The sequence below is a fragment of the Phyllobates terribilis genome, unplaced genomic scaffold (assembly GCF_046119375.1).
Source record: "Phyllobates terribilis strain yellow unplaced genomic scaffold, ASM4611937v1 Scaffold_2348__1_contigs__length_138815, whole genome shotgun sequence".
In the NCBI taxonomy this organism is placed as follows: domain Eukaryota; kingdom Metazoa; phylum Chordata; class Amphibia; order Anura; family Dendrobatidae; genus Phyllobates; species Phyllobates terribilis.
This window is the reverse complement of record NW_027365106.1, coordinates 5980-18329: the sequence shown is the minus strand read 5'-3', so window position 1 is coordinate 18329 and position 12350 is coordinate 5980. Positions and strand designations below refer to the sequence as shown.

At 45.0% G+C, this 12350-nt stretch overlaps 5 non-coding genes across 5 annotated transcripts; all 5 read right to left on the bottom strand.

Annotated features, from left to right (window-relative positions):
- Positions 1-200: 200 nt before the first annotated feature.
- LOC141246196 (U2 spliceosomal RNA) lies at positions 201-391 on the bottom strand. Its single transcript, XR_012309811.1, has one exon. It is a non-coding gene; the product is annotated as a U2 spliceosomal RNA (small nuclear RNA).
- A 1115-nt stretch (positions 392-1506) lies between these two features.
- On the bottom strand, positions 1507-1697 carry LOC141246210 (U2 spliceosomal RNA). Its single transcript, XR_012309824.1, has one exon. It is a non-coding gene; the product is annotated as a U2 spliceosomal RNA (small nuclear RNA).
- Positions 1698-2812: 1115 nt separating this feature from the next.
- LOC141246211 (U2 spliceosomal RNA) lies at positions 2813-3003 on the bottom strand. The gene has a single exon (XR_012309825.1). It is a non-coding gene; the product is annotated as a U2 spliceosomal RNA (small nuclear RNA).
- A 1115-nt stretch (positions 3004-4118) lies between these two features.
- Positions 4119-4302, bottom strand: LOC141246217 (U2 spliceosomal RNA). The gene has a single exon (XR_012309831.1). It is a non-coding gene; the product is annotated as a U2 spliceosomal RNA (small nuclear RNA).
- Positions 4303-10493: 6191 nt separating this feature from the next.
- On the bottom strand, positions 10494-10688 carry LOC141246215 (U2 spliceosomal RNA). The gene has a single exon (XR_012309829.1). It is a non-coding gene; the product is annotated as a U2 spliceosomal RNA (small nuclear RNA).
- Positions 10689-12350: the final 1662 nt, after the last annotated feature.

Here is a 12350-nt window from a genome sequence, read left to right as displayed (position 1 = left end):
TTACATGGCAATGCAATGCACAGTTGCTGAAGTTGAACCAAAATGAGCTTGTAATCTGGCTTCTGCAACTTTGAACATGAAAAATCCAATGAGGAGAAGAAAAGCAGAGCCAAAGAGTCCATCCCAAAATCCGACAAACAAGCAAAATGAACAAAAAACATTGAATTCAATTCTTTCTGATTTTAGAAACTGCATTAAAGAAGGGGTGCACCGGTCCTGGAGATACTGCAATACCAGGTCAATGCGTGGAGTGGACAGAGCAAGCTCTTTTTCCATCTCCCTGTTCTAAAAATCCATTTAATATATGGTCCCCAGATAGGGGACGTATCAGATATTAAACTGATAAGAACAGATACTACACTTGATCTTAGCCAAAAGGCCGAGAAGCGATAACCAGAATTGGTTTCAAACTACGGAGCCACCCAAGGATCCTAAAAAGTCCATTTGTGGAGATGAGCTCCTGGACTCCCGTTAAGAAGACATGTTGTCAACCTCTAGATCCCTTACATGCCTGCACTTTTCGGCTTGCTGCTGCTGCAATCCACGCGTTTTAGATCTGCATAACTCCACCTCTTTAAACACAGCACCTTCACCCCCTGCTGTTCCCACCCGCCTCAACACCGTTGGAAGGGAGGAGAACCAATTAAGGCGGGGGGTGGGGTGGAACGAGCAGCTGTCTACCCTTAGCAGGAGGGCTCCTGATTACATACCTCTCCTGCTGCTGCTGCTGCTGGCTGTCCAGCAGCAGACTGAAGGTGGCTGCTGCTGTGCACAGGTATATAAAGGCTCAGAGCCTATTATGACACGCGCAGCCAGCGTTCCATTGCCACATTCCATCTACTGCAGGCAGGATACCTGGCTGGCTGAATGTCGCTGAGAAGCTCACAGAGACCGCCATAAGCAACAGTTTAACAGAATGCCACAGACTAATCAACCAAACTTTTTGGGTTGGGTTCTCTTTTATAGTCTGCAGGCATTAAATGAAAGAAGTCAGTGTTCCAGCAGAAGGAGACAACGTTTCAGAAAAGGCATTGTAGCAAACCAAAAAAGAAATTTTAAGCGCAGCAGAGTAACCAGCGCACATACCTGTTAGCTCAGGTGAGTTTAAAAGGCTGCTGTTGATAACAAGGGCATTTGCTAAATAGATGGTGTGTGTGCAACAATATACTGAAAGGTCAATTATATTGTGCAGCTTATCTCACCACCTGTAGTTATTTAGGTGAAAGCTCCAAAATGCTTGCCTAATATGTGTGTTTATCCAAAAGGAAGTAAAAAGGGAGAGCTAGAAAGATAGCATTGCATCACATTACATGGCAATGCAATGCACAGTTGCTGAAGTTGAACCAAAATGAGCTTGTAATCTGGCTTCTGCAACTTTGAACATGAAAAATCCAATGAGGAGAAGAAAAGCAGAGCCAAAGAGTCCATCCCAAAATCCGACAAACAAGCAAAATGAACAAAAAACATTGAATTCAATTCTTTCTGATTTTAGAAACTGCATTAAAGAAGGGGTGCACCGGTCCTGGAGATACTGCAATACCAGGTCAATGCGTGGAGTGGACAGAGCAAGCTCTTTTTCCATCTCCCTGTTCTAAAAATCCATTTAATATATGGTCCCCAGATAGGGGACGTATAAGATATTAAACTGATAAGAACAGATACTACACTTGATCTTAGCCAAAAGGCCGAGAAGCGATAACCAGAATTGGTTTCAAACTACGGAGCCACCCAAGGATCCTAAAAAGTCCATTTGTGGAGATGAGCTCCTGGACTCCCGTTAAGAAGACATGTTGTCAACCTCTAGATCCCTTACATGCCTGCACTTTTCGGCTTGCTGCTGCTGCAATCCACGCGTTTTAGATCTGCATAACTCCACCTCTTTAAACACAGCACCTTCACCCCCTGCTGTTCCCACCCGCCTCAACACCGTTGGAAGGGAGGAGAACCAATTAAGGCGGGGGGTGGGGTGGAACGAGCAGCTGTCTACCCTTAGCAGGAGGGCTCCTGATTACATACCTCTCCTGCTGCTGCTGCTGCTGGCTGTCCAGCAGCAGACTGAAGGTGGCTGCTGCTGTGCACAGGTATATAAAGGCTCAGAGCCTATTATGACACGCGCAGCCAGCGTTCCATTGCCACATTCCATCTACTGCAGGCAGGATACCTGGCTGGCTGAATGTCGCTGAGAAGCTCACAGAGACCGCCATAAGCAACAGTTTAACAGAATGCCACAGACTAATCAACCAAACTTTTTGGGTTGGGTTCTCTTTTATAGTCTGCAGGCATTAAATGAAAGAAGTCAGTGTTCCAGCAGAAGGAGACAACGTTTCAGAAAAGGCATTGTAGCAAACCAAAAAAGAAATTTTAAGTGCAGCAGAGTAACCAGCGCACATACCTGTTAGCTCAGGTGAGTTTAAAAGGCTGCTGTTGATAACAAGGGCATTTGCTAAATAGATGGTGTGTGTGCAACAATATACTGAAAGGTCAATTATATTGTGCAGCTTATCTCACCACCTGTAGTTATTTAGGTGAAAGCTCCAAAATGCTTGCCTAATATGTCTGTTTATCCAAAAGGAAGTAAAAAGGGAAAGCTAGAAAGATAGCATTGCATCACATTACATGGCAATGCAATGCACAGTTGCTGAAGTTGAACCAAAATGAGCTTGTAATCTGGCTTCTGCAACTTTGAACATGAAAAATCCAATGAGGAGAAGAAAAGCAGAGCCAAAGAGTCCATCCCAAAATCCGACAAACAAGCAAAATGAACAAAAAACATTGAATTCAATTCTTTCTGATTTTAGAAACTGCATTAAAGAAGGGGTGCACCGGTCCTGGAGATACTGCAATACCAGGTCAATGCGTGGAGTGGACAGAGCAATCTCTTTTTCCATCTCCCTGTTCTAAAAATCCATTTAATATATGGTCCCCAGATAGGGGACGTATCAGATATTAAACTGATAAGAACAGATACTACACTTGATCTTAGCCAAAAGGCCGAGAAGCGATAACCAGAATTGGTTTCAAACTACGGAGCCACCCAAGGATCCTAAAAAGTCCATTTGTGGAGATGAGCTCCTGGACTCCCGTTAAGAAGACATGTTGTCAACCTCTAGATCCCTTACATGCCTGCACTTTTCGGCTTGCTGCTGCTGCAATCCACGCGTTTTAGATCTGCATAACTCCACCTCTTTAAACACAGCACCTTCACCCCCTGCTGTTCCCACCCGCCTCAACACCGTTGGAAGGGAGGAGAACCAATTACGGCGGGGGGTGGGGTGGAACGAGCAGCTGTCTACCCTTAGCAGGAGGGCTCCTGATTACATACCTCTCCTGCTGCTGCTGCTGCTGGCTGTCCAGCAGCAGACTGAAGGTGGCTGCTGCTGTGCACAGGTATATAAAGGCTCAGAGCCTATTATGACACGCGCAGCCAGCGTTCCATTGCCACATTCCATCTACTGCAGGCAGGATACCTGGCTGGCTGAATGTCGCTGAGAAGCTCACAGAGACCGCCATAAGCAACAGTTTAACAGAATGCCACAGACTAATCAACCAAACTTTTTGGGTTGGGTTCTCTTTTATAGTCTGCAGGCATTAAATGAAAGAAGTCAGTGTTCCAGCAGAAGGAGACAACGTTTCAGAAAAGGCATTGTAGCAAACCAAAAAAGAAATTTTAAGCGCAGCAGAGTAACCAGCGCACATACCTGTTAGCTCAGGTGAGTTTAAAAGGCTGCTGTTGATAACAAGGGCATTTGCTAAATAGATGGTGTGTGTGCAACAATATACTGAAAGGTCAATTATATTGTGCAGCTTATCTCACCACCTGTAGTTATTTAGGTGAAAGCTCCAAAATGCTTGCCTAATATGTCTGTTTATCCAAAAGGAAGTAAAAAGGGAGAGCTAGAAAGATAGCATTGCATCACATTACATGGCAATGCAATGCACAGTTGCTGAAGTTGAACCAAAATGAGCTTGTAATCTGGCTTCTGCAACTTTGAACATGAAAAATCCAATGAGGAGAAGAAAAGCAGAGCCAAAGAGTCCATCCCAAAATCCGACAAACAAGCAAAATGAACAAAAAACATTGAATTCAATTCTTTCTGATTTTAGAAACTGCATTAAAGAAGGGGTGCACCGGTCCTGGAGATACTGCAATACCAGGTCAATGCGTGGAGTGGACAGAGCAAGCTCTTTTTCCATCTCCCTGTTCTAAAAATCCATTTAATATATGGTCCCCAGATAGGGGACGTATCAGATATTAAACTGATAAGAACAGATTTTTTTTTTTTTTTTTTAACCAAATCAGATAGGCCGGAGCATAAGCTCAATCAAATCGACTTACAAAAGCCTTTCATTGACACTTAGCCTTTCATCACACTTGGTATATAATCAAAAATAAAACCGAACCTTATCATCATGTACATTATACACTACTAATTAAACTTTACGAAAAACCTCCACTTTTTAAACTTCCAGATCCCTTCAGCATCTATAATACTTCCACGTTCCTGATCCCAGAGGTATATTACATACATACGTGACAGAATCAATCTCAAACATTCATTAACTGACATTTTCTTCCTTTTAAAAACTAACAAATTCCTCGCATCCCACAAACTTTCAATTACACACACCACCAACAACCATAAAATCCTATCCTTAATTCTACTACATGCACCCATCCCAAACATAGCAAGTTTCCAATTAACATACTTTACACCCACCAATTCCTTGCAAAGTCCCCCTATACCCTTCCATACATCATATGCAAAATCACAATCCCATACCATATGTCTAACATGCTCTCTCAAACCACATCCATCCCTCGGGCATACCTCAGATTTAACTAAATCCCTCTTCTTTTGCACATCTCTAACAGGCAAAATGTCATGCAATATCATCCAAGCGATATCTCTCTGTCTGTTAGTCACACCATCTATACTTAATTTTCTCCACATCTCGGTTACTTCCTCCCCTCTCAACCCATTGATATTACATACCACCTCACGCTCACGCACCATCCTAATGACTTTCTTCTTTTGCCTAAAATCACTCATGTTAACGGACAACAAATCATACTTCCTTACAAATTTCTCAACACAACCATACCATACAGGACACTTAAAAGCAACAGGCACTCTAGCATCCCTTTTGACCCACTTTAAGCCATAAAGCATCCATCCAGCCGAATACTTCATCATATGAGCACACTTATTACTTTTCCCTAGAACCACCACCACCATTTTCACGTAACTAATCCCTAAAAAGAAATCAATATTTGGAAAATCCAAACCACCATTTACACATAACTTATAGACATATTCCCGTTTCAATTTCTCCATGCGACTTCCCCAAAGAAAATTAAAGATGAATTTCTCAGTTTTCCTAATTTTCTTAAAAGCAGCAGGATATACATTCGCAACAAACAACAAAATAGGCAAAATAACCGCCTTAATAATCAGAACTTTCCCAGTCAGAGTTAGTTCTCTCATTCGCCAAAAATTCAACTTGCGCACCACTCTCACCCCACAATCTTCCCAACTCTCATTTCCTTTCAAATCATCATTAAACTTAATCCCAAGCACCTTTATTGCACCATCCTCACACCTCACACCATCCATCCGTACATTCCTCTCACCAAAACATTTAAAGGAACTCTTAGTCCAATTGACCTTAAAAGCTGAGACACTACAAAACAAACTTAATATCAACCTTGCCCTACTCATCGCAGCCATATTCCCACTCACAATCACTACATCATCCATGTAACCTAGAATTCTCACATCCTTTCCATTACTCCCAGGAATCATCACACCTCTCATAACCTTATCCTTCCTAACCATACACATCAACACTTCAATCACACTAATAAACAAAAAAGGGGACATAGGGCACCCCTGACGCACTCCTGATTTAATTCTCACTTTCTCACTCAACCACCCATTCACCAAAAATTCACTTGAAACATTACAATACAAACTCCTAACACAGTTTACAAAATTCCTGGAATAACCCATCTTAGACAAAACCTTAAACATAAAGCTATGTGACACACGGTCAAAAGCTTTTTCAAAATCAACCGAAAACAACAAACATTTCTGCTTACGACTCATACAATCCCCAATCACATCACGCAACAACACCAAATTTTCAGTCATACTTCTCCCAGGCACTGCACACACTTGATCTTCATCCACCACACCGCCAATCACTTCCCGCATCTGGCTAGCCAACAATTTACTAAACACCTTATAGTCTGCATTCAAAAGGGTGATTGGCCTCCAATTCCCCAAATCCTTTTTATCACCTTTCTTATGAACCAAAACCACCACCCCATCTCTCATAGATTCACTCAACATATTCTCCGTGAACATATACTGGCACACCTCCAATAAGTCATTTCCCATCGTGTCCCATTCCTTAACATATAACTCCACGGGCAGTCCATCCTTCCCAGGTGTTTTATTCTTACTCGCAGACATCACCACTTTTTTAACTTCATCCAACACAATTACATCATCCAATATTTCACGTTCATCCTCACCCAAACAACCTTCTAAACACCCCAAAGCATCAGTCAACATCCTATCATCAACCCATTTTTCCCCATACAACTCCTTATAAAACAACACCACCTCCTGCATCACATCCTTCCCACTCACACACACCACATCACCATTCACCACCTCATCCATATCTACTTTCTTCCCAAAAACTTTTTTGAAAAAAAACCTTGTGCATTTCTCATTTTTCTCCAAATGTTCAATCTTAGAACGGTAAATAATTTCTTTCCCTTTACCCTCAATATATTTCTTAATCTCTTCTTTCACTTGACACATCAAAACATCCACATCCACTCCAATCATCCTTAACTTCCTCAGCCACTCCAGTCTAGAGCTTAAATCATTAAATTTTGCTCTATTCATTGCTGCTTTCCTCCTGCCCCTTTTTCTAAAGAAAAAACCAATCTCACTCTTCATCCAGTCCCACCACTCAAGCACATTCCTGAAATCACTTTTTTTATCCCTCCACCTAACATACATTCGCCTAAAATCACGCATGATCCTATTATCTTCCAGCAAACGCACATTAAGTTTCCACACGCCACCACCATATACAAAGGAAATCTTACCTTCTAGACGTGCCCTCAAACACACATGGTCAGAGAAGGGAACATCTTCCTGCTGGAAATTCCTACAAATAACATTTTGTGAAGAAAAGAAGATACGGTCTATTCTAGACTCTATGCCTCCCCTGTCGGCCTTATAGGTCGCAGGAGGTGGATTACCTAAAAAAACTTCCGCAGCATCCTGTAAGGAAAAATCCGCCACAAGACTCTTGAGTCTTTTACCTGTAACATCCATCTTATCCCCCTCCGGCACACAATTGAAATCTCCAACAAAAATTATTGGCATTTTGCCAGATAAAAAAAAACATAATTTCTCAAAAATTTCCAGCCTCTCCCCTTTATCTATTGGTGCATACATATTTACCACCCTAACCCTCCACCCCCTACAATTTAACTCACATATTACACACCTCCCCGCCTCCACCACCATGTAACTTTCTATCTTAACACTATAACCCTTCACCAAACACCTACCCCACAATTTTTATTACATACAGAACCAGACCACACACTTTGACCTAAAGGCCATGCATTTTCACTTAAGGGATCGGAGATCCCACACTCCTGGACACAGTATACGTCCGCATCCAAGTTGCTCAAGTAGTCCAAAATTGCCACTCTTCTCGACTCAGATTTAATCAGCCTAACATTTAGCGACAAGATGCTGAGAGCAACTTGGGCACCCATCTATTAATTTGATGTGGCAGGTCACGACAACATGCCCACCTGTACATCATCCTAACCCTTCTGGGGGTAGGACGCTGGACGTGCAGATATCGTAGTTTGTGCCTTCCCCCAAAAAAGACACATCTTGGGGATCGGATGCAGTAGGGTACACCCGGGCTGGACTCACATTGCAGTCACTTAAAGGGGAAAAGGATGGTTCAGTTTTCTTCTTTTTCTTCACTGAAGCGCCTCCATCTTCATCTGAACTATAATCCCGCCGCTGGGGGTCAAAGTCCCCCTGACCTCCCTCCTCCTCAAGGTCAGAAACGACATCGCTCCAGGCCACATGCGGTGTTCTGGTCAGATCAGACTCCTCTTCCCCCTGCAATGTAACCATCATGTCTGGAATTTCAGCCTCCAGATCCTCCACCGGGGCCACTTCCATGCCTATACGATCATCAGTTATTGTCTCAGACTCACTGACATCTGAAGCCACAGACGCGGCCCTCTGCACCGGTGGCTCAGGTGCCAGCTCCATATTTCCTCTTACATTCACACGAACCAGTTCTGGAAAAGCAACCCGAGCCTCCTCCTCATCCAGGAAAGCCAGAGTAGATATCGGAACAGTCGGAGTTGCAGCAGTCGGAGTTGTAGCTGTGGGTGCAGGAGATTCATTTCTTCTCCTTCCCCTTCCCGCTGCCCCCGCATATGAACCAGGATGGAATATACAGTCTCTGAAGGCATGCCCCTTCTCTCCGCAGAGATTACAGACTATTTCATTTTTGCAATTATTGGAAGAATGACCCACCTCATTGCACTTCCTGCAAATAATCTGTCTGATGTCGCATGCTTCCTGAGTATGGCCATACCTCCTACAATGACGACAAAACCTGGGCGCATTGGGGAAGAACAGGTAACCCCGCTCACTCCCAATGGAAAAATTTGATGGAGGATAATGTATACCCCCTGGTTCATCAGGACTTTCCCGGAACTTGACCATGAAACGATATTTACCGGTCCATAGTTCCTCCTCATTCATGACTTTTACTGCCACCTTGGTAATATAGCAGTGCCTATTTAGAAAGGCATAAATCAAAGCCAAGTCCACATGTGGGTTGTACATGAAAACAGTCAGAGGTACCTCTTTGGAGCAATACAAGATGACAAAAGTCAGCCCATCCAAATATTGATTGTCCAGATTCTTTTTCAAACAATCATAGAAATTGTTGCAAACAGCCATAGAAGTAAATACAAGATTATACTTGCTTTTGAATTGCTGGAGGCACAAGATTTCTTCCTTCTTCACTTCAAGGAGTCCAAACAAAATCTCCTTCACCACGAAGCTGAGGGTAAAGATTCCTTCTTTGCCTTCTTCCACATCAATCTGGATTCCAAACTTCACTCGAGCCTCACCGGGCCCAGCGTATCGAATGCGTCCCATTATCGCTAGTCGTGTCTATTGGCCAACTCCTTATAGCAGCAAGTGGCTTAAGCCATAAAATGGCGATGCCACAGGGCCAAGAGTTAACGCACAGACAGCCAAATGACTAGACCCATTACAGATCTGAGCCAAAAGGCCGAGAAGCGATAACCAGAATTGGTTTCAAACTACGGAGCCACCCAAGGATCCTAAAAAGTCCATTTGTGGAGATGAGCTCCTGGACTCCCGTTAAGAAGACATGTTGTCAACCTCTAGATCCCTTACATGCCTGCACTTTTCGGCTTGCTGCTGCTGCAATCCACGCGTTTTAGATCTGCATAACTCCACCTCTTTAAACACAGCACCTTCACCCCCTGCTGTTCCCACCCGCCTCAACACCGTTGGAAGGGAGGAGAACCAATTAAGGCGGGGGGTGGGGTGGAACGAGCAGCTGTCTACCCTTAGCAGGAGGGCTCCTGATTACATACCTCTCCTGCTGCTGCTGCTGCTGGCTGTCCAGCAGCAGACTGAAGGTGGCTGCTGCTGTGCACAGGTATATAAAGGCTCAGAGCCTATTATGACACGCGCAGCCAGCGTTCCATTGCCACATTCCATCTACTGCAGGCAGGATACCTGGCTGGCTGAATGTCGCTGAGAAGCTCACAGAGACCGCCATAAGCAACAGTTTAACAGAATGCCACAGACTAATCAACCAAACTTTTTGGGTTGGGTTCTCTTTTATAGTCTGCAGGCATTAAATGAAAGAAGTCAGTGTTCCAGCAGAAGGAGACAACGTTTCAGAAAAGGCATTGTAGCAAACCAAAAAAGAAATTTTAAGCGCAGCAGAGTAACCAGCGCACATACCTGTTAGCTCAGGTGAGTTTAAAAGGCTGCTGTTGATAACAAGGGCATTTGCTAAATAGATGGTGTGTGTGCAACAATATACTGAAAGGTCAATTATATTGTGCAGCTTATCTCACCACCTGTAGTTATTTAGGTGAAAGCTCCAAAATGCTTGCCTAATATGTCTGTTTATCCAAAAGGAAGTAAAAAGGGAGAGCTAGAAAGATAGCATTGCATCACATTACATGGCAATGCAATGCACAGTTGCTGAAGTTGAACCAAAATGAGCTTGTAATCTGGCTTCTGCAACTTTGAACATGAAAAATCCAATGAGGAGAAGAAAAGCAGAGCCAAAGAGTCCATCCCAAAATCCGACAAACAAGCAAAATGAACAAAAAACATTGAATTCAATTCTTTCTGATTTTAGAAACTGCATTAAAGAAGGGGTGCACCGGTCCTGGAGATACTGCAATACCAGGTCAATGCGTGGAGTGGACAGAGCAAGCTCTTTTTCCATCTCCCTGTTCTAAAAATCCATTTAATATATGGTCCCCAGATAGGGGACGTATCAGATATTAAACTGATAAGAACAGATTTTTTTTGATTGAATATATCTTTTATTAGCACAAAAAATAAGTTAACAGACAGTGTACAGTGCCGCAGCCCAGTACACACAGAATTCTACATCATATTTACATAGCATGAGGATACGACGCACTAACTAGACACATCACACCCCTATGCTACACAAAACACTCAATCTGAAAGAAAAAGCATGTCAATCAATACAGTACGACGAACCGTGATAAGGGATGGGGATTGGGAAAAAGGGGATGGGGAGGGGAAAATCACAGGCCCGAAGCTTTATTGAAAGACAAGACACATAAGGGGAGAGGGGGAGGAGGGGTTTAGTCCTCATCCTCGTCCTCCGGACTGTCCACGATGGAATAGTCTCTGAGCAGGCTGTGGATCAGCCTGCGGCAGTCCTGGATGGACATCCTCTCCCTCCTCAAGATGAGCCGGTTCCTGGCGACCCAAACGGCATCCTTGAAGCAGTTCATAAGGCGCCAAGCCTCCTGGATGGCTCCGACGGTATGAACCCCAGGGAAGAGTCCGTAAAACACAGAATGGTGCGATAGGCTCGCCCTGGGGACAGAGTTCCTCAGGTCGTCCTCAAGGGCAGTCAACAGGCGCTGTGCAAATCCGCAGTCCCAAAAAGTGTGCAAAGATGTTTCCTCCACGAAGGGGCACCTTGGGCAGTACCGGGTCTTGCACAGGTTCCGGGCATGCATGAATGACCGGACGGGCAGTCCGCCCTGAATCGCCATCCACGACAAGTCCTTGTGCCCGTTGGTCAGCCTGTCAGACGACACATTTGTCCACACAGTCTCCAGCGTGTCCTGGTGAAGTCCTGTGATGTTCTCCACGTCATCCTTGGCTCTGATGAGCTTGTGGATAGTTTTGGGCTTCCACAAGTCGGGCTTGAGTCCCTCCAGTTGATGTTCCCCCACAAATCGAACGACGTCTCCGTAGAACCATGGCGTCGTCCAGTTGTAGGGGAAGGAGCTGTCCCACTTGTCCCAGCCGAGTCGCCTCCAAAGAGGAAGCAGGAAGAAGCGAGACATGGACCTGCCCGCGGAGCCATTCTTGACTTGCAAAGTCCGGCGGACACAATCACACACAAAAGAGGATCGCAGGAGGGTGGGGATATCTGGAACGCCCTTCCCACCCTTGCGAGGCTCCTTGTACATGACGGCCCGCCTGACTCTGTCCATCTTGGATCCCCAGACAAAGTGAAACACTGTCCTGGTAATGGCCCTGCACACAGTGACGTGTGGGGGCCAGGCCTGCGCCGTGTACTGCAAGACGGGCAGGACCTCATTACGCAGGACGAGTGCCTTACCCTCACAAGTGAGGTGTCTGAGGCTCCAGAGTCCGATCCGTTGCTTCACCTTGGCCAAGCGTTCTTGCCAGGACTTGAGGGCCGCTCCTTCCTTCCCGAACCAGACTCCCAGCACCTTGAGGAAATCCGGTTGAATGTTGAAGGGGAAGGGGGCGGAGGAGGCCGGCTGCCAATCCCCGAAGAGCATGGCTTCCGACTTCCTGCAGTTGACTTTGGCCCCTGAAGCCCGGCCGAACCTCTCACACGTCTGGACGAGGGCGTCGACTGAACCACGATCAGCGCAGAAGACGGTGACGTCGTCCATGTAGAGCGAGCACTTGACCTCGTGTCGTCCCGGACCCGGTGCGGTGATCCCTCTGATCTCTCCATTCTGCCGGATAGCCTCTGCGAAGAGT